This window comes from Seriola lalandi, unplaced genomic scaffold, assembly GCF_002814215.2.
Source record: "Seriola lalandi dorsalis isolate HSWRI2012SDOR001 ecotype SW California unplaced genomic scaffold, Sedor1 jcf7180002054362, whole genome shotgun sequence".
Classification (NCBI taxonomy): domain Eukaryota; kingdom Metazoa; phylum Chordata; class Actinopteri; order Carangiformes; family Carangidae; genus Seriola; species Seriola lalandi.
The window spans coordinates 31,111-58,308 of record NW_019524915.1 but is presented as its reverse complement, the minus strand read 5'-3'; the positions used below and the strand labels follow the sequence as shown (position 1 = coordinate 58,308).

The 27,198-nt window shown below is 40.0% G+C and overlaps 1 protein-coding gene across 3 annotated transcripts in view; it reads right to left on the bottom strand.

Moving 5' to 3' along the window:
- The window catches only part of LOC111656659 (RNA binding protein fox-1 homolog 3-like), a 332,987-nt gene extending 308,213 nt beyond the window's left edge, over window positions 1-24,774 (bottom strand). For all 3 annotated transcript variants that reach the window (XM_087174563.1, XM_087174562.1, XM_087174564.1), the window contains exon 1: window positions 24,658-24,774. The gene's annotated coding sequence lies outside the window, so the exon portion shown is untranslated. The remainder of the gene's footprint in view (window positions 1-24,657) is intronic.
- Between the last annotated feature and the right edge of the window lie 2,424 nt (window positions 24,775-27,198).

Sequence of the window (27,198 nt, the reverse complement as noted above, 5' to 3'; positions counted from 1 at the left end):
CCCTTCCCCCAACCACAGCAACACCAGCCGCACACCTTCCTCTGCTATCAGTGACACCCAGATGTGCAATAGCAGCTGTCTCCAAGATTATTCCTCCGCGTCTCCGAGCCACCATCTACATAGACAGCAGTCTAAATATTTAATCGTGCCAGAAGGCGCTGCTGCATCGCACACTTTAGCCCAGGAAACACAGTATCTCCAGCTGCAAAGATAGACTGTGAGGGATGAAAGGCGAGGACAGAGGAAGAGAGAGAGGGAGAGGTGAAAGGCTGGGGGGTCACGACTGGGCCTGGGCTGAGTTGAGTTACAGGTAAAAACCTAAGATGACAGTATATGCCACAATTTTTTTGGACAAGTGACAGCGGTGCAGCAATAGATGACAGGCTGCGTTTTGGATATACCCTGAGGACAACCTCGCCCGACATCAAATGTCTAACAAGCCAGACAAGACCATTCTGATTTGCTGCCATACCTTAAGGGAGAGACACAAGCCCCCTTGAATGTGACATTGCTAACCATGATGCAAAAATTACATGGTGTATATGTGGATGTCTGTCTTTCTGTCTAGTTTTTCAGCTGCTTTATTTCCACATGCATGTGTGTGTTCGTCTGAGTGTGTCATCACTGACAGCTGATCAGAATACACACAGCGCCTGAGGTACTTTCTGTAATTTTGACTTCTTTTTTTTTTTTTAAGCCTTGGCTCATTCCCAAGCAACAGATTGCTGCTGTCGCTGGAGTTGTGCCTCACAGATGGAGCAGCATCACTTCCTGAGGAGCCTGACAGGATCAATCCAGGAGCTCATTCGCTCGCAGTCAATTAAGCCATGTTAGTTTTGACAGGAGCCACGGGCAAAATAACAGCCGTCACTGTCTGGGAGGAAAATATTGTGACCAAACAAAAAAAAAAATGCACTTGTTTACTGGAGGGGGGACTGACTCTGCAGAGAAAAGGGCTGCCGGCTGCACAGAGCCGCAGCAGGAGCTCAGGCTGACATGACGGAGAGAGCAACGGCTGAACCGCAGCAACAGTCAAAGAGTTTAATTTGTTTGAAAACATAAAGCGCCCCGGGTGATTTAATGAATTCCAAAATGAGGACTAATCATGACCTTCATCGATTCTGATGGCATATTCAGTCCATCTGTCCAACTCATGCCTCTCTTTATTTCTCAGCCAAGATTTTTCCTCCGCATCGTGCACTTGCATTTTCATTCTTACGTGTGATATAGGTCATTTTGAGTTGTTTACAAAAATGTTCCTAAAATACCTCCTCTGATTCCCTAATAAAGCAAATGACTCTGAAGTGAATAATACAATACAGGAAAATGAAACAACCAAGAAGTCTCTGTGTACCACCCACTGAGAGAAGAGGTGGAGCCGGTCTCTTTGAACCTATTGGAAGGAGAGTGAAACTCTTTGATTAGGACATGTAGGTAGGTAGCTGTGGGCGATGGACTGAAAACACTTGGCATCTGCTTGCAAGTCTCCACACACCCGAGGTGAGGGACACACACGCCAACGCACACACACTTTTCCCTGGCTGAGCTTGGCTTTACCCTGGGCATCATTACAGACACTACACATCCCTCCTTTGAAGGGTTATCAAGGCTCCTCATTAAAGATGTCCCTGGCTTTCTTAGTGATGTGGGCCTCCACAGGGCGTAATATACCCCCTTTAATTAGTTTGCAAACTCATTAGTGTGTGCCGGGCAATTAAATGTCCTTCCTTCAGAATAGTTTACAACAGGACAAAGGGATCCCAGGGGCTGTCAAGGAAGTAGGGCTTATAGCCGAGACAACTGTCCCTTCTGCAGGGGACTGTCATTAGGGAGCCGCGGTCCCTCGATCGGTCCTCATCCACTCTGCTGTGCTGAGGGACGAGCTGCTACTCCTGTCTATTCACTAGTTTGGTGTCACTGAAATGGGCATTTCTACAACCCTCATGACAAATACGCCTCCTGTGCTGTCATTAAAAAGCAACCGAACTTCCCCTTTTAGCCAACAACTAGGTTTTTTCGTGTATGCACATCGTAACGTGTGTAATTCCTGAACAAAGACCTGAAGAAAATATGGCTGTGTAAGAAAACACAGGGAGTCGGAATGGCAGCACACAGCGATATTCAAATCTGTTTATTTATTTATTTATTTATGTTTTTTATTCTGTAATCTTGTACTGTGAAGCTGTTGTGACTGAGGTCAACACTGTGGTGGCTCAATTCCTATGGGTTTGGTTGGTTTTTGTTGATTGCAATGAATATTGGGAAGTGGTTTGCATTGTGTGTTAGCTGACAACACTCTTATGTGTACCTGCTGTAAACTGAGTATTGTGGGATTTATATATATATATATATGTATATATATTCTAATCAAACACTGGCATCAATTTCTTGTGGAGCTGAGACTGGCTATAGTATGAACGCCCTTCATTCCTTCCGCCTTCACAAATTAACCCAAGGACATTCAAACCCAGAGCACTGCAATGTTTCTTTATCTTAACCCCTGTCTACAGTGGATGTGTTTCAGCCACATTCTTCAGTCATTCGTCTAAGTTTTAATCAACTCACTTTTCTACATTTCTCTCCACATCAACAAGAGTTTATGTTTTAATACAGAAAGGGGGGCGTCGCCCAGATCAGAATGAAGATAACTTTCATTCTACGCTCATAAGGTCATAGAGGTTAGACTGGGATCAGAGGTAATTGAATGTGACTGTACAAATAATTTATGAATTGAAAAAAGCAGATTGAGTTTGCTCTTTGAAAACATCTAGAAGTCTCCATATTCCAGGTCCACTGTAGAATGTTTTTTAATTGGTGAAAGCGAACGACCTGACAGTTATATTTTTATAGCATCTATCATACAGAGCTGCAACCTGACAAAACAAGACTGCACAGAGGAAACTAAATCAAGTAGAAAACACAAACATAAACAATAAGAACAAACCTAACAAATGAATTAAAAATAACAATAACAACAAAATATGTATAAACACGCACATGAAGGCAGAGGATGTAGAATTACTCCAATGTGAAAGCTACAATAAAAAAAAGGACCTTTGTTTTTAAGATGGTAAAATTTATTGTTTATATACAGCTTTATATTTGGTTTATCATCTGACGCTCGCAGCCCTGTGTTGTCTCTGATACTGGCCCCAGAGGAGCCCAAGGCACATTCCATTGCACTGTGACTCTCTATAAATCCAGCCAGCATGAAATCTCAAGGAGCCAACGTTGAGAAGAGAGCCAATCTGCCTGTTTACACCATCTCATCTTACACAGATGCCTTGGTGCCTGCCCTGCAGAACAACCCCCCCCCCCCCCCCCCCAACATGTTTGCAGAAGTGTTCATGCTGAACAAAGTGATTGTATCATCTGGGCCTACTCTTCCATTTGTGTTGCTGCTTCTCCTGAAACCCGTTTCAAGCTGTGTCACCCCCAACTCAGGCGAAGTTTGAAAAATGGAAGAAGGGAACCATGCAAAGTGGACATATTCTCCAGCCTGCCGTAAAATAACCGGGGGATGGACCATTAGCCATTTGCTGCTACCGACCGAGTTGCAGATCTCGCATCTGCACAAACAGAAGGTCACAAGAAACTTAACAAAAGAACAACACAAAGAGGAAATAATCTTAAGGACAAACAAAAAGAGAAAAACATCTTTTTTTTTTTGAAAACTAAACTTATAACAGAGCTGACAAAAGCACTACAAGCTGTTTCATTTAGTCCGAGAGCCTGTGCAGTAGATAATCCAGCTCATTCTCTGACCCCCGCTCACTGATGACTTGACTAAAATGCCAGCTCCACCTCCCTCTCCCCGACATTGGCCCACCGTTAGCGAGGAGCAGGGTGGACGAGACATGTTCCTCCACTTTTCCAAGGCACAAACCAGTCAATTTGTCATCCAGTGAAGAGGTTGAACCTTTAATTAAAGTGGAGAGCTGCCGCTATCAGGGCCCAGCTAAATGTCACATGATAAATAACGGCAGAAGATCTGAAAAGCTCCCTTGGAGTTTCCTTCACTCAAGGGGATAAAAGGCCACACACATTACAGGGTAACTGCATATCAATATGTTAAATAGGTTCAATTGTATAAATTGATTAAATGACCCAATTGCGAACCAGCCATGCTTCAAAGACCCTGTTGTTCGAGCAGTGAATGTTGACAATGTCACGTAGGCTGGCTATTAATGGAAACCAAGCAGAGAGAATGTGGTGGTGAGTGACATTATTAAAGTAGATGATGGGTTTCTGAGCAGATCATTCACTGAATGCAATCGATAGCTCTGTGTCTAAACGCTCAGGCAGAAATTACACTTCAAGGCATATTGCCCAGGCTAAAATGACACTGCCATGAAAATGCATTGCTATGGACACTATTAGAAGCGATTGGCTAATTACATCCACCAGAAATCTGGATTCTTTATTAGTCCTTCACATTCACCGTGAAGGAATGGCAGCGTGCAGGAGACCTATCGCAGCCTCAAATATGATCTGTGCATAAATATAGTGCGGCAGGCGGTGAAACTGTCTGACTGTACAATCCAATATTTCCAAAAGCCTGTTGTCTGATACCAAGTCATTTGTGGAAGCTCTGACAAGCCTCCACCCCCCCTCCTCTCCCTCCCCAGTCCACACTGCATCAGCATATATTTTCAAAATTGCTTCATTTCACTCTGCTTATTATCAGGCAGCTTAATCTTGACCCTTCAAATCTCTAAAATTATCGCCCTGTCTCTTGTCTTCTCTTCCTCTCGGAAACCCTTGAATGTGCTGTCAATTCCACTAAATTCCTCTCTCATCTTTCAGCACTTGATCCCCTAATCTTGCTTTTGTGTCACTCACTCGACGGAAACTCTTCCTCTGTAACTCAGTGCTTAAATGCAGCTTCACCTCCCCGTTTTTAATACCCATCATGCCTTACTGTTTTATACAACAGTGATCTCGCACTACAGCTTATTGTGCTCATTTGATCATTTGACAAACTGTTTATTACTATAATAATACCTGACTCCTATAAAAAAAGAAAAAAAAAGAAAAGTGAATCAGATATCTGCAGTGCTTGTTGCCTGTCGCCTTTGAAGCCTTTTTACATTTCTGAAATGTAAAGTTTCTGTCTAACTGACTCATCATATTTATGCATAATACCCATAATTCATTTTGGGCCACTTCAAAAATATAAAATATTACTTTCCCATACATATTTCTTCCACATTTCCACAAATAGTTATTATTAATAATCATAATTACTCTATTCACAGATACATATATTGCTCTCACACATGAGTTCATTTTACAGTCAATTACTGTATGTCTATTTTAAATGTAAAATATGAGTACAGTATGTGAGCGTGATACTGTGCATGTAATACCAGTAATACAGCACACTATTAATTTGTAACAGAAAATTTGTAACAGCGTTTTAAAGAAATGTAACACCTCGCATCTCGTGTTTTGGATCAATATTATGAGGAAACTCTTTAAGATAAACATTTCTCAGAAGCTGCTAAATGTTCATACTGAATGTATCTGGTTTTCTCTTCAACCTCCGCTCACGGCAACAACAGCATAATTAACATCTTTATGGTTTCGTGGCTTTATGCTTAGGCAAATAAAAGCACTTGCTTACAGTTAGGAAAAGACTTTGGTTAAATACTGCAAAAGTTAATGATGACACAAGACAGTTTGTGTTTTTTCTGATCTAACTGTACTGTATGTGGGACTCAGGACATGAATCTCTGGAGTCCTGTGCAACATCCACGCAACTAGAATTTAATACTGCCTGGACTGGAAAAAAAAAAGTTGCCTGTTAACATCATCCAGTCAGCAATGACGTTTGCCATTCACTTGTATATAAACACTTTTTCCATAGATAAAGTTGCTTTTTTTTTTTACTTCTTTTTGACTTCACTGGCACAGGAAGCTCTTCCCTAACCCCATAACACTGTCTCAAAGCAGGAAATACACGTGCCTTATGTTCCTTATGTTCCACTGCTGTGGAACAGCACAATGATGCTAGTGAGGTTATCCTCCTCTAACTATGTCAGACAATGTTTTCAAACGAATTGAGGAAAATTCCAGGAGACGCAACAGATTTGTTTGTTTGTGAGAGGCTGTATGGATATTTTGAGATTATATCTAAATGTTTTTGTTTTGGATTTTTGTCAATTTCGACATTTGTTGCAGACTCAAGAATCGGGAAAAGCTCCTGGTATGTATGTCTGTATTTCTTTTTTTTCAGTTACTGTTTGCCTTGTTGCATGTAACTGTGTTAACTGAAGACAGATCTGATTTCCCCCAACTGCTCGCTGTAGTACTCATTGTTTTATCTGCTTCTATCCTGCTTGATAACTTGACAACAACCTGCTCCACCTTCTCATCCAACGATTTTACTATTCCGTCACATATATACTGTACATCCATCTCTTGTATACACTACATACTGTATATACCTGATGGACTGGATATCCTTTATCTTACGTGCATGAAACGCAATCATTAAAAACATAGATACATATGATTGTAAGGGTTAGAATACATGGATGTGGGAGGCCCAGAATAAATCATATAATGACAGATATAATGTATTGCTCTTCAGATTTTTTCGAGACGTTGTACATCTTTGTTTATGCAGATTTCCAGTTTATAAATGATGTTAGAGAACGAGAGCATATTCATAACGTATGTAAAACTGCACCTCTAATTACTTTGTCATATGTTGGCAGAATATGCTCTCTTTCTTTAAAGTCTTAATCAACTGATACAAATATTGTTAATAATTCAAGCCTCACTGGTGTACTTAATCTACCTCATTTTCTAATCTTCCCAATAATTCATTTGTTCATTGATTAATTACACTCATTTGTGTCATGTGGAAACAGCATTTGTTTTTAATTGTGCATGTCAAAAGAATTTTCCAGTCATCCCATTTATGCTCGCGCTGGGTGTTTGGAGCTTTGGTCACCGCGGGGGATCCCTTCGTTTAGCTGTTCTCTTCGGCGCCTCTACATCCGCCAGCGATCAAATTTTTTTTCCGCCATTGCGCCATATGTGGCATCACAGTTAATTACTCAAGAGAAATTGGCTGAAGACGCGGCAGAACAGCAGGTGAGGAGCTCCAGCCCAGAGCTAAACCAACACTAACTGGTCAAGCTCAGCTGCCCTCGCTCCTCCGCTGCCTCAGACGCGCAGGATGGGCTCGTTCACGCTGTTCGGCCTTCATTACAGATCAGGGAAGGTGCAATTAGTAGCAACCCCCCCACCAGTTTATAATTACCTTAAGACACCCACTTAAACAGAGAACCTTATAAATCAGTTCCTGTTGCCTATCACAGCCCTGGACGCCACATTATGCCAACAGATGTCAGCTGCAGCCATGGACAGGCCCCTCGGTGGCCGTGACAGCCAACAACACTGCGAGCTCGTCTAATGAATAAGAATGGCTTCCAGGTTCGGCTTTACAGGGTGTTTTGCCTCCGCTTTATGGCTGTATTTCTTGTGAATTGAGAAATAATAAGAAAGGGAAGAAGGGCAGAGAACAAAAGGTCAATTAAGAGTTGGTGAAATGCAACAGATTACAGTGTGATGTTGTTCCCCTCCCTCCCTCCCCCCTCGTCTGTGACATTTGTGCCATCTTTGCTGAGATATTATTTCTAATTTACAAACGCAAACCGTGGGAAGGTGGAGCAAAGTGACTAATTCTTAGATGGAGGTGCCTTTTTGGTGGCATCTGCATATATTTGCATCAGGGATGTTAACGATGTAGTGAGAAAAAACATTATTTGCAGTTGGAGTTTCTTCACGGGACACCTGCTGTTTCGCAATTAGGCGGAAGTGTGTTGGGTTTCGATACAAAACAAACGAAGTACGATCCAGACGAAATCTCCAGAAGCTTCCCATAAACAAAGCGCAGATTGGGGAGGGGTTTACGAGGGCGAGCTTTTGTTTATTAATCGCTACTCCGAAAAGATGATCCAGTGCAATTGAAAAGCCCACACAGGCTGGTTTCTATTGTCCTAGGTCTTTTGTGTTTAGATTTTCTTTCCTTTTACTAAAACTGTTGAAAAAAAAAACACAAATGAATAGCAATTATTAAAGTTGATTTAAAAGAATTTGATTGGGTAAATAAAATTTGACAAAACAAGAATTGATTTTTAAGTGCTTGTGAACACAAAGAAAAGCTTGACCTTCTCACACCTGATGTTGTCAGGGACAAGAGGAAAACGTGTATGAATGCCAGCGATTCCTTTAAAGGCGACTGACAAAGGGAGAAGTAGCGGTGCAGACATGACATTCCTGTCCCTGCAACATCGGCCAATGCTCTGAAAGACACTATTGAGGAGATCACCTCTAACCTCGTCTCACTCGTGTTTGCTCCAAGGAAACACATTGCTGGAGTACCTACAGCAACAGAATGAAACCCAACAGAATACGCGGAGAGTCAACACAGCTATAACAATGAACATCTCGCTCTAAAAATAAACCTGAGCGAGTCTCTGAGGTTTAATGAACAGAAGTTTGTGCAGAGGGAGTTTACCTTATTGGAAAGATGAATACATTTTCAAGGGAGGTGTACTGACAAGAAATAAATGTCTCTTCAAACAGTAAAGAGGCATCAAATCTTCCACTGAGAGAAATTCATTCAGAAAAAAAAAAAAAAAAAAAACTGCTTTAGTGTCTCAGTTCAAGTCCCACCACGAGAAACGCATGGAGAAAAGAGGCAATGATGCCTATGTGAAGCATTGTTTAAATGCCCTGCTGTAGAGTAAAAGCTCACTGCAATAAGACCAGCTTCTTGTGGTGTGTCAGTGTGACGTGCATTGAATGAAAGGTGATATTGCTTTCTTACAAATTTGTAAAACGCCACAGCTGACGGTTCCACACTTTTATTCAGACCCGTGGAATCAGAGGTGGAGGAAATAATGTAAAAGTCCTCTGTTCAAAGTAAAAGTCCGGCATTAAAATCGTAGTATGTACTGAATGCATCAAAAATAAAAGTCCTCCGAATCGCTCCTGTCAGTGGGCTATTATATAACCGTGTTATTGTTTCTGAATCATCCGTGTGTAAGGAGCACTTTTCTGTTGTAGCTGGTCCAGGTGGAGCAAAGTGTAACCTGCTAGGTAGTTTAAATCTATAAAAACACGGCGTGTGCAACAAACTTGAACCAGCAGGGCAGCTGGTATAATTGTCTATAGAATTATAGAGCTGCATAACATAGATGTACCCAAGTAAAATACAAGCACCTCAAAGCTGTGTTGAAGTAGAAAGGTTGGGCAAATGTACGTCTTTATATAACTGAGGCTTCTCCTGAAATACTAATGAAGTTTGCATTTCTAAAGTTGCTTTCAGAGAACAAACGCAACACTGATGTTCTGTATTTGGAATCGATGGCAGCAGCGCGCAACGCCACCGACACAGGTCCCCGCCACATCCAATCCAACCAGCCTGTATAGTGCTGTGATCACCATCCACCCAGTATAATCTCACCACGCAGCTAAATAGAGTGGGTTGTAGCTTAAAATAGAGGAACTGGTTAGCAATATGACATGATTAATACAGTGAGATTTGCTGACTAGTATCACAAACATTGTTCATTGTCCCAAACCGGATAATCAGACTTTGAATCTGATGTTGCTCCGGTACTGCGTTTCTCTTGATATATCTGTCTGTCCTCTGCCGGTGAAAAGGTGTTCAATTAACTTAACTCAGATACCCTAAAATCTGCTCCTGTATCGTTTCTCTCGCTGCACTTTCTGTGGTTGCCATGGCCACATGGCGAGCCGCGGTTGGCAAGTTGTAAAGGTTGGAAACCGTCATAAACTCTGAATGCAGAAGCAAAGAGGCGCGCTCCTCGCACGCTGCCCCCGACCTCGCTGTGTTTATACTGAAAACAGCAGAGGTGGCGGCGGCAGCTGCTTCTCTTTACTTCCACTGTTATGGTTCATTGTCTCTTACTTCCTGTACAGTCTCAGCATATATATATCCATGTAACTCCAATGCAGCAGTTTGCTATATACACTGATTAGACAACAATGGTAATGTTTCCCATTCTACCCCACCAACCGGCTAATATATAGACCTACACATAACTCAGCTGGAATCCATGTTCTGACATGCAGAAGTATGTGACATCTTTTATTGTCAATACACTTGAATGAGCTTGTCGGAGAAAAGTCATTAACCATAACTTAATTTTACCTTCCTGTCATCAGAAAATTAAGACCTATCAGGGCGCTGGCGTGGAAAGAGACTGTCATCCTGTCATCTGCAGAGAGTCTGTGCAGCAGTGGAAAGTGTACCTCCCTTCCCGCGGATGTTTCTGATCCTGACACTTTTTTCCCTTTTTCTCTGAGAGGATGCAACAGAGATTTCTTTCAAAACTGCTGCTATTCTCCCTGAAAGTAATGTCACAGAAAGAGAGACATAAACAGAGTGTTTTCTATTCATGGGCTAACCTGCCTGTATAGCTTTTATTTGGCCTTGGCAGCAAATATCACAAAGATAAGAAATGCTTCAACATGAGGACGTCTGGTCAGCTCAGTTCAGCTGCTGAGTGAACACGAATGGGAAAAAAAATAAAATAAAAAATCCAGTTTCTGTCGATCTCCTGGTTACATTTAGAGTTACAACTGGGTGGTTTATTGTTTCTGATTTTACTTCCCCACTTCTTCCCCAATTCATAACAGATTGTACATTTCTTATCTTGTATATCATTCATGTTCTACTTTAGATTCTTGATTCATTATTACTTGCCGGCTACAGTTGTGACTATTGGCCAGAGACTCCTCCTTTTTGTCGAGCTAGTTTTTGGTTGATATTTAGTCCTGCTAGTGTAGTAGGATTATTTGAGTAATCTGAGTGCAGATTAACTGGTTTCAGTTGATAAAACACTCTTGCCTCTGGTCTGGGACTTCTCGATCATATGACATCATCTTAATCTTTCTTCTGAATACTTTAAGTACTTCTTGTTCATGTTGACTTAAAAGCTCAGTCAGCTTTGTGCAACTATAAGTTGGTTTTCTGTTGAATGAACTTTGAACTTCAACGTTTAAGCCAAAACTGAAAAGAAGTCATTTAAGTGTTCAAGAAAAATGTCCATCAGCTGAAGAAGATAATAGTATATAATTGAAAGCTTCGGAACAGCTACTAAATCGACCTTGTGGAGAGATTTGTTTTGTTCTGCCTTCAAGGTCAAGAATAAACTTTGAGCCTCGACTGGGTTTCTGAAATCAAGATTCAGTTTTCAATTAGCATGCAGCGTCTGCCATTTTCTTTCTTGTTTCAACATTCAGATTCAGATCCTCATTTTTACAAACTTCTTAAAACAAGTTCATTTACATTGGAAATATGTCTCTGTACTGGCAGCGTCTTCACTTGTTTTAAGTAAATAAGGTTTTTCAGGTTTCAATTATTGACAGAGAATCAAATCGCATCATAAGATGGGCTTTCTTGCTTGCTAGTGAAAATGAATTGGAATATAGAATTTCATCAAGTAAATAACAAAAAATGAAAATGAAAATAGGTTTTGCTTTGTCAGGTTTATTTCTGCATTACTCCTGTACCTGTATCATCTAAATAATAGAAGAGCTAAATATTGTAGAATAAAAGAATGACAATTACTTGGTAAATAAAGTACATACTTGATATTACTTAATATACTTACATAATATTAAGGGTAATTGTTATAAGTTAGTCTTTCAGTCTGAGTCACCTTTTACTTTTCTCTTTTTTGAAAATGTCTGCGTGTGAATATTTGTCTCTCTGACTCTGACTCTCTCTCTCTTTCTGTGTGTGTTTGTGTGTGTGTGTGTTTGTGTGTTATGATTGTGGCCGGTTCATCTGTCACAGTTACTACAGCTGGACACTTCACATTTGGAGGTCAGTGAGAGGTAAAGGCTTTACCCTCTGGTTGATTCCTGGTGACACTCGGTGCTGTGCTCCGTGTCCCTCTGACAGAGGCTAAAGCAATCTATTTTAGACACAACCTCAACCTCTTTGTCTCCACTGTTGTTCCGAAATACCAATTTACTCACCCCCACCCCACAATCAGCTGTCACTGTTTAATTATTTAGGGATGACATGACACACTCACCTTCCATTACCGGACATTACTGAGATGTTTTGGGGGGGTTTTTGTTGATGAGGGTTAAAACCTGACAGATCAAATGATAGCAGCGTGACCAATCAGACCTAACGACCTCTCAACCTGTTATTAAGCTTAACTGTTTGCACCTGATCTAAAATCTGTAATATTTTCATGTGCTTTTCTTGCCGCCGAAGAAGTGAGTTCAGCTTTTGTCAAGCCTCACTTGTACGCCTTATCAACATCATTTGTCATTTCTCCTTTTTTAATAACTCGCTCAATATTAGCAAATTAAATGAACTTCTTTTTCTCTGCATTTTCCTCACAAACTTTTGTGAGAAATTATAGGTTTCTATGCTTGACAAGACAAAGCAGGACAAATAAATCAATACAAAGCAAATGAAAGCAAATTGAATCTATTAAAGTAAAATTACTGTGAGAAAAAAAAAAAAATCAGCTGAACGCAACATAACCCACAGAGTCATGGCCGCAGACAATTAATGACAGAGGGAGCAAAAAGGTACTGGCTCATTAAGCCTGGCCGCTGCAAAAGCAGACCAGCACAAACCAGTCTGCTGGGCCAAAGCGGAGCTGCAGCCCTGAAGACCCACAGGGACATAGCCCTTTACCTACAGCCACCGGAGGCTAAACACCAGGGATGTGTTTGATATAGCAAAAATGTTGCCCCCCCCCCCAAAAAAAAAGTAAATTAGAAAAGATGAGCATCCCTGCAGCCTCCTCCTTCCCCTCAGCACCTCCCACGTCCCTGCGCCTCCTCCCATACCTGAGGAATGCCAAGCAGCAGGGTGCCACAGAGGACCTTCAGATCAGTGTGAGCCAGCGAGGGGGGCTCTCCCGGGCAGCAATGAGTAATTAGCACTAATTAGTGGCAGTGATTAACCGCACAGGGGAACGTGGGGGCCGGAAGGGAGCAGATTGATAGAGCTGGCCCTCCTAACCCATAGAGGCTCCACTGCATCTTAAGCAGGGGGAGGAGGCCGGCTGTGGCTGCCAGCCAGATGCTACTGCGGCCATAAATAAAGGTGGAACATGCATCGAGCATCCGTGAAGCCGGTTCAACAACGAGGAGGTGAGAGCCGATGTGTGACTACTGAAGCATAAGTCTCAAATCAAAGGTTGTCAATTCATTATACCCGGAGGCAGGGTTATTCAAACGATGGTCGTCGGCTCGAATCGGGCCCTGAAGTCATTTCAGGAGGGTCCTTTGAGTGATTCTGAGCAGCTAATTGAAAATAGTATTGACTCATTTATTCAATAAAATGTGTCAGTCTTGTGCAAATTTCCACCATTAAGAGATTAAATTATTGATTATTAGATATCAGTCCCGTGCTAACAGCAAGCAGCACTGAGGACATGGCAGCAGCCACGTCACACTCGTAATGTTCACAGCACATAGGAAACCATGTCTCACAGGAAATCAGGTCACATAGTGTAGGACAACAGACAACTGTAGTAACCTCGTTACAGTAAAAAAAAAACTAAAAAAAAAAACCTTTTGGCTTTCAGGAAGGCTTCAGTTTTAGTCAGACATTGAATAAAATTATTGCGAATATGAGGATGTATCACTAAGTAAATTGATCTCCCTTTTCATACCATTTCACTGTTGTCACAGCCTTCAGCTTTCACATGCCAAACAAAAAAAAACAATCACATTCATACACGGCCAAGAAATCCTGTTTATTTAGTCCCCTACCACAATTACAGATACCTGGTTTCTTGTACACATGATGTTTAAAAAACCTGCAGAATGTGTGTAAATGTACTCACTAGCTGTGGAGTTGGTGTATCTGGAAATTCTAATTTGTGAGCAAACCAAAGATGTCATCGGTTTGCCGTTCTTTTCATTCTCATTGTTTTTTATTCTCCTGAGATCAAGGTAGACCTTCTTCATGACAATATCCTAAATGGAAGTCTTCAAGACACAAAAACGAAATAATTGATCATACAGTAAAGCAAAGATTTACTTGAATTGATCAGCCAATTGACAAATGTTTGACTTGCTCTTCTTCGTTAAAAAATCAATATGAAACTCTCTACACCTGATGCCGTCCTTGTTTTGTTTTTTGTTCTGTTTTTTTTCTGTCAAATTTCTCCAATCTATGTGCCAGAACACCTTCCTGATTTAATGCACGTGGGTTATGGGTTTGGGCTGTTTAGTTGACACTGTACAGTTTCAAAATACACAATTTTCTCTTATTGTCATCCTCGCCTAATAGTCCCGAGGAACAGCAAAAGAGGAGAAGGTCAGCAGATCAAAAGTACTATGAAGTCCTATGAACAGGCGACGGTGAAAAGCTGTGTTAAGATTGGTTAGGGTTTCCAACGGTTGAGACTGCACGGTCAGACTGGGAAAGAAATTCAGCCCTAGACTTTTCCGATTGATGTCACATTTGTTTGTCTGATAATGTTAAATTACTTGCCAACTTGCCATTATTTACAGTTAAAGCTTGGGACAAATAAAGCAATAATATTGAAACTCATATTCCACAATATAAAATAGACCTGCATGAATTATATCACTACAGTCAGCTGAGGGGAAAGGAAGTTGCTTTATAAATTGTCTTTTTTCCATTCTGTTCCATTACAATAGAAACTAGATTTAAGTCCCACTCAGTGAACTATAGTATTACATCTTACCATGAACAAATGAACGCTCCTGCTAAAAATTAAACTGTAAATACTTCAAGCAGAGCTCCCTCCATCTCATCTTGAGGTGTTTTTTTTTAATGAAGTGACACACACACATGATAGTTTCTACACATGGCTTGAAAACAAATGACATGATAGCTCCTCGACGGGGCCAGGTTGAGAAGCTATCTGAGCTTTTATGACAAAACAAGCGGGACGTGCGGCGCTTGATTTTAAACATCAATGAGTTTAATTAGTGTCATTCTACAATCACCAATAAAAGTCCTGAAATGTGCGGGCCCTGCCTCTGACAGCCGCGCAGATCTGTGGCGAAGCAGGGGGCTCTTAACAAGATAAGACCTGAAATCAGCAAGCCTGAAGGAACATTACCTGAACAAGAGGGCTGATGAAAATGACTGTACTGTCGACTTGCTTGGAAACAACTGAAGTGTTGTTCACGCGTCTTAAGGTGAAACAAGCCAACAACACAAGTAGCACTACAGCGGATAATTCCCCATCGCTTGTAGGGGCTGAGAAAAGAGGGATCATCTCTTTGTATGTAAATGATCCGTTTGAATCTTTGGATCTCTGGTGGAGAATGGGAGAAGAGAAAAAAAAAAGCAGCTGCTATTTTACAAGGAAACAGATTAAACAGGCAACTCAAAGCCTGTCTGAGGAAAGAAAATTTCTGGTTTTTACAGTCTACATATCCCACGAAAAGACCAAATCCAATGATGTGTTTTCACATCATTTCTCAGTAGTCTCTCAGTAGCTGATGTGGTTTGCCTTGTTGTCATGGAAATAATATTTCAAATTTCATTTTTCTAATAATTTTAAGGACTTCTCATCCGTGGAAAGTTTTAAAGTTCATTCTTGAATTTGGAAAGAGCAACTGGCAGGTTCACTTAGTTGCTGTTCTTGGACTTTTGATCATATCACATCCTTTTTTTTTTTTAATCCTTGGATATCAGGGAAATCAAATTTCCATTTCTCCATGCCGACTCAAATGTTCATGGACTAAAAAGGTTCATTTAGTCACTGTTCCAGAGCGTTTCATCATATAACATCTTCATCAGTATATGGAACTGAATGAAGGAGATGGAGATTTTAAGCTAACATACTGTGGACAAAGGTATTTAAAATTTTCAGATTTTTTTTTTTTTTTTACATTACTTACATTTCTATGAGAACTGGGTTGATTAACATCATGTGATAAGACTGACAACTCCAGAACATCTGATAAATGAACTTTGAGGTAACGTTTCAATGTTGTCTTTCAATGCATTCTCACCTCCATATCCAGCTTGAAAAGCCGATGGGTTCCGACTGTGTAAATAGTTTCATTTAAAAAAAAAAAAAAAAAGGCTCCTTCATCCTTCAAAGAGATGCAGGGATTTGCTTCAGTTCAAATGTCTGGATGACCTTGGTTGAAGCACACTTTTTAATGGCTGCTGTCTCTTGAGGTGCAATTCACTCAATGTAAGACTGGGGGAAGGCAGACTATGTACTATATATGTGTGTGTAGGGAGGTTTAAGTGTGTGTTTGTGTTTTGAGCTTTCACTGCTTTTGGAAACAGAAGATAGTGTTCGCACAATGCCTGGTTATTGACTGGTTTCAATTTCCTCCATTCTGACAGCCCATTTCATCCGCAACTTTGAATAAAGGCGGCTGTTGTGCAGAGGCTACGCTGTAAACATCAACACATCACTTTCGGATCAAACGTTCCCCACAAACCAACCAAGACCTTCAGCAAAGCCCAGTGTATAAGACAAAAGGTGGGAGGAAGTTTTGCATCGTCATTAACCACAATCACAACCAAAGTGGCCGCAGCATGATTTAAACACAACATAAGTAACATCGTGCCGGATGGTGCGAGCACAGTTGGCAAAAGAGATGAAGAAAATGTTCAAGCGCAGCGGTGACACTCATTGAATTACATGTTGACAGCTCTGTGTTAGTGAAGAGATGAAAGCAAAATGAGATTTTCAAAAGTGAATATGGGGAATGACGGTATTGCTTTCTCCACATTGTCAAACTTGACAGTGCTATTACCATCACTATAACATCAGGTGCTGGCATATGGTATTCAGTTAGCAGAAATCAGCTACCTCGTTTGAATATTGATTGCATTCTCGGCAAGAGGACGACTTATAGCACCAAAACTTTAAAAAGAAGGTATTGGCTGAAATTACAATAATATGGGGAAGGAAGACGGACATGGGTATGAATTAAAGTTATTGATCAAAACCAACAATTTAATAAAACATTTAGAGAGTGCTGTGCTTTTTTAAATTAAACATTGGTTCCAAATTAAATCTTTAACAATCTAAAATATTTATCTTTGTACCAATATTGAATTTCAGGGCAGATAGAGATAACTCATAATTGCCAGTTTTGTGGCGGCCGATGCTATCTCGATCTACCATTAACCACCACTGTTTTTGAATTACCAGGTTTTCAATTTATTTCATAATTTAAAGACAAACCTCCTGAAGATGAGAGATCTCATTTCGAGGTGGTTGTCAATACAATTTTTGCAAATAATAAACATAAGATTTAACATTCTGCTTCATCCTTCTAAAGCAAGCACAGGCAATACAATTACTATGAATTCATGCGTGATTATTATATGTGCAGCATTCATTCAAACTCAAAGACGAGCCCCAGTTAATATAAGAAAAGCTCCCGTTATCGAATGTAAGTATTTACTGGAATTTAATTATCAGAACAATTAAGTCATTTAGTTGTCATTCATTGGATGATAATACAGTATATCAACCACAAATACAGTTTTTAGCCATGGACAAAAATGGGGTCTTACAAAGCTTTTATTTTGCTAAATAAAATGCTGCATTTTGTTAAAGATGCAGAGTGAGAAGATAAGACTTCACTTTAGTAAAAAGGAAATGAGTAAGAAGAATATATATATTGTTTCTATCTGTAATCATAAAAAACAAGGTCTCCAGGTAGCTTTATAGCAGAATGATGATTAAAAAATATAGGGAAAAAAGTCATCAGCTGAAAATAAATGGGAGCAAATGAGCTTAATGTTCCTTAAAATGGATTAATCTCCTAAAACTAAATGAAAACCAAGGGAACAGTACTTCATCATGAAAGCATGCCAAGAATAGCAAGGAAAGAGAAAACTTAACTTATTAGAACTAATATTAAAAACTTTCATACGTGAGTGAATACTTTTCAACTGCAAGGGTGAAAGAAAAATCCCACTCTCAAGACAAAAAGCCAAAGTATTGAAGTTATTCTAAGATTCAGTGTGGTGATATATTATCTCTTCATCAAAATGTTTGTCTTAGATCTCTGCTCTGATTAGTTAGCGTACTCATCCCTTTGCGCTGGGACTTGTGTCAGTTTCAGGTAGAGTTGTCACTGAGCCTGGAGTGACAGTTCAGGATATTTTTTTTTTTGGTACATGCAGTTTGACATTTTTCTCTTTGGCCACTGAAAACCATGAATACAGCAGCAACTCCTGATGTTTAGGATGCCCAAACTAGTCACACGCCGTAAACACTGCCATCCTGACAAACATCAACCCGCTCAGCCAATGAAAGTACAGCAGAAACATCCAGCCTCCCCTGTCATCTACCTGAGAAATCAGCATACAGAGCATCTCCTGTGCTGTGTTCATCACTCCAGAAAACAGGTAGGGAAGAAAGACACTCAGTGTGTATGATTCCACTTCATCAACCATGCACATCACTCTTCTCGTATTTAGTTTTGCAAGACTTTTTCTTTTTTCTTTAAATACTGTTAAGAGAGTGACAATATCTAGACCTTTATTTAACTGACCTGTCAGTCTGGGATGTTATTGTAATTTTACTTGGTTATTCTCTAGTTACTCACTTCATAATACCTGCCAGTGTTGTTGTCTCAATGCGGGTTCAAGTTAAGCTCATTAAAATGTAACGGAGACTATTTCAATTGAAGTTTTATTCTCTCACATGTTCTGTAACTGGACTGAATTGCAGCCAGTGGCAAAACTAGGAGCTCAATTAAATTGCCTGCAATAATTGCAACAAATTCTAATGTTTCCTAGAGGAAATCGCTGCGTGCAGATTTTCTAAAATGTATTCTACATGACCAAAAGTATGTGGACAGCCAGAGATTGCATCTACACGTAATTATTTAAGTTGGCTATGCCGAGGAATTCTGTCTACATTGGACTATTGTGCACATGATGCGCATCACGATTTACATGCAGTGGAGATGATCAGTGCCAATGAAGGAGGCAGTGTTCCCTTTATGTAGCCTTACGGTAGTGAATGGTTGTGTAATGTGTCAGACAAGTGTTTGTGTCCTGTTTCTGACTTGCTCACGTTTTCAAATCATAACCATGGTCTTACCCTATTCATTTTATTTGTTCTTTTTAAGTTATTTTTTGGGGGCAGATTTTTCCCCCCTATCTTTATTGTGATAGGGACAGTGGAGAGTAACAGGAAAGATGGAAGAGAGATGACATGCAAGTACTGAGTTCGAACCCAGGTTGCTGTAGTAAGGACACTGACTATTTTGGACCGTGCCAGAGTTACCATGCACAGATATTGTTGCAAAAAATAACTCTAACAATGCTGGCACTGAATGTAAAAAAACATTGTTGTCAAACATGATCCAGGGTTTTACATCATTGTCCAATGAAGCTTTTTGTCTGGTGTTAGAGTAGGTCATTTTTGAACATACCAATCACGGAGCCCATTCCTTTATGGGCCTGCCTATGTTCATCGGGACATTGTTATTTAAAAACAAGAAATGATCTTCCCAAAATTGATGCCACAAAGTTGGAAGCAAACATTTGTCTAACATTCTAATGTCATTGTAGGCTGCTCCATTAGGATTTTGTCAATAGTAACTCAGGAACCTCAGACCAAACGTGACAGTGGTGTCCTGGATTTTTTTGGCCATACATTGTCATTATGGTGCTCGGTTCTCTTTTGAATACATGTCAAATCGCTGTCGGGAGAAGACAGAAAACATCCCTGGAAATGACTCTATAGCCTCTACTTGAAAACCTTAAGACTATGTTTATGGCATTTCTTGACTGACTGTAAGGTTTTCTACATTTTTTTATTGCAGTGGTTTATCTTGAGTATCAAATCACACTGGCTCAGGCACATGATGCAGGAAACATCAGACGAGCCCAGTCCTTGTTGGCACTTCTAAATGCAGTCTGTTCCAGCTGCCAACATTTCATTCAACCGAGTTTTATTTAATATATGCAACTATTAATTCCAACTATGGTAGAAATTGTCCATCAAGCTACAATAATTAAACTGTGACTTTCCCTAATCAGGACCTGGTGCAGTTGATTTTGAATCATCGACCATGTGGTCAACTGAAAGTCAAAACAGACATTTGCCTGCTTGCGCTTGGGCTAAAAATACCCTGCAAGTATCAGTCAACATCAACTGCGAGCACAGACATACAGAGTTGTACTCGTAGTGAGGCGGTAAACAGTCAAATTGCCTACATTAGTACAAGAATATCCACAACAAATTGCTCCTGGCGAGAAACTGAGCCCATTATCTGATCAGATTTGACCACACATTCTTCAGTCCAAGTCCATCCAGCCAGCACAAGTGGGTAATGTGCCAGCAGGTGCTGACCTCAGACTGGGGGAGGGGAGGGGGGTTTTCCAGCAGTCAGTGACTCTTCTTTCCTCCCACTTTGGAGTTCTTGAGTCAGGTCCACAGTGGAGATTTCATGAATGAGCCTTAATGTGACAGAGAAATTGGGGATCACTTTCTCTGTCTGTCTCTGCCAACAGTCTGATGATATCGACGACTAGATGGCGTGAACGCGGGAGACTCCAAAGAGAGGATTAGAGAGGGGAGATAAGGCTATCCACTGTAATTAAGCCCTATCTCTGTACAGCCACTGAAGAAAATAAATCACCCTTCAGAGCCTGCCAGTGTTGAAATGCATGAACAATTATTCAATAATTAATTGTTATACATGCAGGCTCCAAACACTAATAGGACATATTTTAACTACAGCATTATAGCACTGTTAAATTAAATTAAGTCTGAATGCATTTAAGATCAATGTAATAGATCACCTATTTAACCTCTTTTAATCACTCTAATGTAATTGTATTAGCTCTGTTATCAAGCTTTTTATGATGTGCCCTGTGTTAATTTCCCATTCCAGCCATGTATAATTGAGAATGGAGATATATAGGGTGTGGCACCAGACATACTATTGGAAACATTAAGCAGGGCCCTAGAGGAAGGTGCCAGTCATTCTCGCAATCCAGTCCTGGTGCTGTAACAGGCTGAGTACAACATGCAGATGAGGTCAAATATGACCTTACAAGGTATTGAAGGTTCACAGGGTGTTATCAAATCTTCAAAGCACAGCTGCTGCCAAACAACTAACTGTTCTCTATTTACCGTTTTAATCACGTGGTATCTACAAGGTCATTTCCTCTGTCGTAAGGGAAGTGATGCGTCATTTTTACTGAGAGTTTCTGGATAAACAGAAAAAAAAATAGGTTGTTAGCATGAGCAGTGATAGCTAATGTGGCAGAAGAGACGAAGAGACAACCATTGTAAACAAAAGCTCAAACTTAATCCACAGAAAATAAGGAACACCTCAGCAGAGAGCACTGTAACATAAAAATAAGAAAGGGCGTCTCCCATATTAGCAGTCAAACTGGCTATTAAAGGTCCCATATTGTATAAAGGTAGATGTCCATGTGTTGTTTGATTATAGATCAGGTCTAGGTTCTATATTAATACTGTGAAAGTATCAAAGCGTTCAGTCCACAGAGAAACGCACACATCAGGACTTCTGTAACTTTGTGATGTCATGACAAAGCAGTCACCGCTCTCTGTCATGCCTCAAGCCCCGCCCAACTGGACCCACCAGCCAAATCTTGCAGGATTCGATTTCTCTGAGTATTTACCTAAAATCTGCTATATTTTTTATAGATCAGAAGCCAATCAGAAGAGGGGCTCAGAGCCTCCTCTCCTCTGATTGGATGACTGTTTTCTGAGTGAGTGATCCATTAAAAATATAGCAGATTTCAGGTAAAAACTGAACAACTTGTTGTTACTAGAGCTCCAGAGAGAGGCCTGAAAGGGAGATGCAAAACTATATTGAGATGATTTTTGGTTCTAAAAACCACAAATATATCTTCTTATGGATCATCACTTCAAATAAAACACAGGAGAAGTGACGAATATAGGACCTTTAATTAATGCAGATGAATAATGTAATGTCGTGATGCCACCAAAGTCACTTTTACGCAAGTCACTTTTGGGTTACTTTACTGACGGCATCATTTGACCACCTTTCTACCAATAAAATACCAGTTTTCCTTTCCACATGTTTTTGTTTAAAGCTGAAAAAATTGAAAAATAAATTGAAATCCTTAATATTACAGATTACACTTTACTATCCAGATACTTTAGTTCGTCTGCACTGGGTTGGGGCACCAAATAATCTCATTTTTCAGAGAGCCTTCATAACATCTGCGAAAGTAACAAATCCGTTATGAAAGCAGTGAACAGCTCTCATTACAATGAGAGAGGAAGGCCAAAAGATATCAGATGTGTTCTGCGCCTAAATAGGTGCAGATGAAATCTCTTTTTTATCTAAAAAAAAGAAGGTAGTGAACATCTTTATCTCTACCAATTTCCCACTCACCTGATCATCACTTCAAACTGAAAGACATCAACAAAACCGAACAATACCCGTGTCAAAGCAGGGAAAGAAGAATCTGCTTTTGAATCTTTACACAGAAATTGCCAAAAAACTAATATTCCTTCTAAGAAGTATTCACAAATGTGTATTTTTAGTGTCTAAATTCCCAATCTTCTGCAGCAAAACAACTGCATTTGCAGTGCACTGTACTTCTACAGTACAACTTGTTTTGCTTTTTTGCTTCGCAGCAGATTGGTTAGAGCTCTTCCAGTCAGAAATACATAAATAAAACACAACTTCTCTTTGAAATGATGTGACATTTCCATATCAACTGGAATGAAAACATTGTGGTACCCTTGATCTGTTTATGTGAAACTGAGCCAAGCAGTGAGATACTGTGATGTTTGATGTTCTACTGAGGGTTTGAGTCAGATGGCCAGCTGGTGGTTAGACGGACAAACGTCTGAAACTCCCCTAAACACTGCGGTGAGCAACATGCAGAGACATCTCAGCCAACACACATGGGTGCACGAGATGCCAACAGAATCAAACACTAAACAGAATGATGTGCTGAAGGTGATGGGTGCTTCGGTTTTCTACTGTTAACACACGGCATCGCGGTCGAACGAGGAGCCGTATCAGTATCAGTTTCAGCCACAAGAACACAGGAATATTAACATGGGTAATTGAAGCGTTTGCTGAGAAATCAGCATTTTGTGTCCATCATGTTTACTGCTGGTACAAACATTACTCATGAAGACAACTCTGTCACTGCAGAGGAAAGCATTAACAATGTCTTTGTATTAAATAATCAGTTTGTTTGTGACAGCAGGCTCCGACCTTCTGTTCTGAAGTTTGGCGTTGAAGTGATTCAGATCCCAAATTCTGCCCTCAGTGGTGATATGTTTGCATAATTTAATTATTTTAATTATAATACATGTATTATAATACTGTTCTTTTAAAATGACTAGTTTCCACCTCCTTCCTTGTTCCACTTCTGGATGCTCATTGATTGTTATTCAGCTTTGCTAAGTGCAACACCAATTACCTTAAAATGGATCGCCTGTGTGTGAGCGGACCGGAGGCCTGAAAACATTTTGTCTTCTGTTAATAAAGTGTCTTGTCATTAAGTGTGACCCTCCTCTGTCATCATTAGTCAACATAATGAGGATAACCAGTGCTAATGTTTGCAAGCTAGGCTAACTAGCCTTCACTTTGTTCCCAGATGTTGAGTGTTATAAACAGACAGCTTAAATCGCTAATGGCTGAGGATATGTGTTGGGGGGGGTGGAAAAAAAATGCTGTATCAAGATTCAGATGATATGCAGGATGGTGTTCTCCAGCAACGCAGGCTCTGTTGTCACTGGACAAATGCCACTGGAAACACCCATTCTGAGGCTTAAGGGTGCACTTCCTATAAATATATCCAAAACCTGAAAAACTATGAACGCTTAAGGTGTATTATTATAGTTTATATTATTCTCCACAACACTTCCTTTATTCTTTCTTCCTAAAATATGGGAGAAATGGTTAAAGTCTCTTGTTAAGTTAGAAAACAGAGAACTACTTAGTCATCTGCTGCCCTTTATTACATTCTGTAACCATCCACATGCCATTCTAAAGCTTTTTCTTTTTTTTTTTTTTACCCTTCTTTCCACCTTACCCTGAGGCGATCACTGAGTTTGGTAGAAAGAAGGACAGAGAAGCATTTTTGCCAGGAGCATAGAATCACTAGATTTAAGTCAGTGGCTGCTTGACTCCTCTGGAGAATGACAACCACAAGGAAACAAAGACGGCATGATGGTTTGACTGACAGCTTTTTATGTCTTTCCACTACAAGGTCAGATGTAGCCCAAATAAAAAATAGACACGAGTGATCCTGAATTTCTTAAAGAACGCCCTTTGTGTGGGATTCAACACTTTGTGTTTAGGCAAAATGAAGATTATGAATTATGAGCGGCAGTGAAAAAGGACTCCTCTAAAGTGTCGACTTCAAAAAAGGAAGCCAAACAGCAGCAGGGTAGAATAATCTAAATATAATTGTGTGACTGCTGGCATGTCAACTTCAACCTTGTCTCATAAATGCCATTAGGAAGAAATGTTCTCAGAGGTTAATTTCATTATATTATCAAGAGAATTAAGGCAATTACCAACAAATGACAAAAAGGGCTATTCAGAACCAATTCTGAGGATAACTGACCGTGCTATGTCCTCTCAGCAGGTGGTTATTCATAATACAGCAGGTGATTCATATGAATTATTTCCTACCTGTCATTCACTTTGCTCTGCCGCCTCAGTCTGTCCAAGTAATTGTAGTCCTGTAGATTTCACTTTGGCACCTACGGCGGGGTTCTTGGCTGACCTTCCTGGGCGCTTCCTTCTAGCAATTATCTGTGGACATTTTGGAGAGAGAGAGAGAGAGAGAGAGAGAGGGGGAGCGTAAATATTCCAGAGGGAATCCCGAAACAGATACCGTTCGATACGAAACACAGGAAGCAAAACACGGTTACATAAAAGTCATTGCCTTCACGTCTGATCACTAATTTGAAGGAATGTTCTGCTGTCAGTCCTGTTGTGTTAAAGGGTCGGGAACGTTCTCCTGCTAAAATATCACATAAAGGATCATACGGAAGTCAAATATGTTTGGTTACTACACTTCCACACCCTGTTTCTACCTGATAAAATTGTGCACTACCCCTGGCATTACACATGCTGTTATCCCCTGGCCCCTAGAAAGCACACAAATATATCATAATCTGTTTTCAAATGATGTGTTACAGTACTACGCTTTGGTATTTTCCACATATGCTTATTCAATATCCCGGCGATAAAACCAGCAGGACCTCAATTTGCCTTCGAACGTTTAATTCCAAAAGAAAACACTTCCGCACAAAGCAGCGAGAAGCTAAGTAACAGTGCAGGGTCATTTGGCGCCAATGAAGTATTGGTAAAAAATGAGTTTCCATAGAGACTAATATGCTCACGACTAAAGACACATAGAGTGGCATTTTGGAATGAGTGAAGCAAACTGTGGGGCACAAAGATAACAAGCTCAGAGACAGAGACATAATGTCAACACACTCTCGCCACAGAAGGCTCAACCTGTAATCAACGTGTACTGTAGCTGCAGAAGGTGGCAGACGTTATACCCAGGTGGATGTCAAATATGAATTAAACAAAAACAACAAACTGTGACACAAAATTTGAATGTGGCAACTTCAAAGGCTGGATTTAGCTCTAACTGGCATTGTTGTTAAGCAGTCTATAATCTAATTAAAATAAACTGCATATAAGGTTCCTACTTTATGGTGCTTCTTGCATTGTTTTCCCTGTGCACAACATAAATATGTCGCACCCTGAATACGTACTGATTTCTTTTCTAAAAACACATTTTTTTGGAATGAATTATTTCTGTTTTTATCCTAAAATAACACAAGCCTGACTGCTTCTTCTTCTGCCTCTTCGGTTTTTGAATAAAGACTTTCTGAAGATGAGAAACAGTTTAAACTAACTATCTCTTAAATGTATGTCATCTACTGTCATGAATATGTCTTTGAGAAAAAAAAATTTAATAGTAATCTCACAATGTATCCTGGCCAGTTTACTATATTGAATTTAATCTGGAAAAGATTAAAAAATTTAAAAGATAAGATAAATAATGTGAAAGCCAGAAAGAGATTGAACTTGGACTGTTGATTGGACAGTTGGTTTGACAGTTAATATATTTCCACTGGACTCAAGAGCTAATTAGTAGAACAGGATGTTGCTTTTTTTCTCTGTATTTTTTTTTTCTTCTTCACTATCAATATTTCAAACCAGTCTAGTCGGAAAAACATGTACACAGATTTGTGTTCCTGTCTTGTCTGATACAAATAGGCCATTTGCCTTTTTTATAAACTATTTAATTGATCTTTTCCTAAAAAAATAACCAAGGGGTTTTAGTCACCCACATTTTCAGATACCATGAATATCACATTTCCAGGCACAGATTGTAGAAATAACCAACTAAAAACCCAGCTCGATGAGCATAATCCGAATTAGGATTAGAATCCAGAAATTAGGATACTCTGTTCACGTTGGATGATTTGTCTAAGTGTTTACTGCAAATCTAGATCACCGATGTTTTACAGGTACAGGACAAAGTACAAAGTCTTCCACACATGGGATCAACCAATTATGAGATTTAAACATGTTCCAGACTTCATCCTTCCCGTCTGAAGATATGGTGAGACTGCTGAAAATGAGTTTGACTAGATCTGCTTCTTCTCATAGTATGGCTATTGGCTATATATAATCTGAAATGATTAACCTCATGTAGGCTGTACCCTAGGAGTACACAGTTTGCTTCCCATTGAAACAAAATCTTTTAAGAACAAAAGTGATTCAGATTCTGATAATGCAGGGTAGTGAATCTGCATGGTTGCCTATAAAACAGATCTGAAGCCATAAAGTGCTGCTCAGAGGTGATCTTTATTTTGAAGGGCTGCGGTGTGACATGCTGTGAATTAGCCAACATCAAAGCCCCAGAAATTTATGCCTTTGTGCAGCCTGACCTCTAAGTCAACAGTATGTCGGGAACAACGCAATGATTTTAAGGAAAACAGACACTGCATACACAGCAATAAATGTATGACAATGCACGCTCACTTGCAAACCTCTGATGTCTATCTGCTAGCGGGCCACTGTCATTGGTTACAAGGTGAGCCACCTGTGTGCACCAGAGAAACGTATTGATGTGATCGAGTTGGGATTTTTGCTTATCACCACAATATCAAGTCACCTTGTTCTTTTATTTTTTCTAATCAAAAG